The sequence below is a fragment of the Elephantulus edwardii genome, unplaced genomic scaffold (assembly GCF_000299155.1).
Source record: "Elephantulus edwardii isolate Elephantulus edwardi_28Jun2011 unplaced genomic scaffold, EleEdw1.0 scaffold00260, whole genome shotgun sequence".
Classification (NCBI taxonomy): Eukaryota; Metazoa; Chordata; class Mammalia; order Macroscelidea; family Macroscelididae; genus Elephantulus; species Elephantulus edwardii.
The window spans coordinates 821,278-822,647 of NW_006400010.1; positions in this window are offsets into that span (position 1 = coordinate 821,278).

A 1,370-nucleotide genomic window follows, 5' to 3' on the forward strand; every position below is an offset into this window, starting at 1 on the left:
AAATGGTATCTCTATTTGCAACTTTTTGAGAAAGCGCCATACTGCTTTCCACAGGGGTTGCACCATTTTACACTCCCACCAACAGTGAATCAGGATCCATGGATTTGATTGATTCAAGAAATCTTTTAGTTATTTGACTGCTGATTCCATGGGCTTTGATTGTGGATTCCAGTATATCCTAGACAACTCTAATCTTCAGGCAGGTTAAAAGGAAGATACCAGAGCCATAACTCAAACAGCTGTATGCACATCCTTGTTGATTGCTGCATTATTCACAATAGCAAAGAGATGGAAGCAGCCCAGGTACCTATCAAGAAATGAATGGATAGAAAAACTATGGTACATTCACACAATGAAATTCTATGCAGCATTGGAAAAAAATGAACTTATAAAACATTGCACAACATCAGGAACTTTGGAAGACATTAAGCTGAGTGAGATCTTAGCCATGAAAAGACAAACACTGCACACACCGCTGTTATAAAATAGGACAGCCATGGAGGGGTTGGGGAGATAATGGGGAAACAGTGGATAGAGAATGAACACTGCATTAGAACAGATGATGGGAAGAACTGTCCAAAAGGAAAATATGATTAGCATTGCATGTATGACAACAATCTGAAACAAGGGGTGCGTTGTAGGGTGGGATGGTGGAGGGAGAAAGAAAATGTTCAACAACAACAACAAAATTATAGAAGAGGATAGTTTAATTCCTCAAACTGAATAAAGTTGGTTTTTTCTTTTTTCTAAGATTTTTTTTTAATTAATGATTTTTTAAAATATTTTATTTTTTTTGTGCATTGTACCGTCAAATCAGATCTGACTGGTACAGGAGGAGATTGTCCCTCCTTCTCTAGCCACACCTGAGATTGCAGCGCAGCTTCTTGCCACTAGGCCACCAGAGCTCCCTTAATGATTTTTTTAATGCATTTTTTTTTTAACTTTTCAAAAAAAAGAAAGACGATGCTGATGGGAAAAGTTCCTCACTTATTAGTCATGATTAATATAAATAAATGTTCGGAACATTTGTGTTTTACAAGGGAACAGGTTTGAAGTGTCAATACAATTTGTCAGTTTCCTGTTGTTCCTCCTTCTCCTGGAAGCCCTTCTATTTTCCTGACTATTACCTTGAGTCAGACCTGAGATAGAGGATTACAACAGCCTCTTACCTGGCCTCCCCCCAATATGTCTTTGTTCCAGATCATCCTACCTGCCTTTCTTGCAGCTGTACTCTGACTGATCCTGCCTTTCCTTTTAAGTGAGCCTTACAACCACTGGGTTAAGTTCTGATACCTTAGTCTGGTGTTCAAGACCTTTGTATCCCAGCCACAAGCTGCCTTTACAGTCTTATTTGTCATCTAGGATTCCCT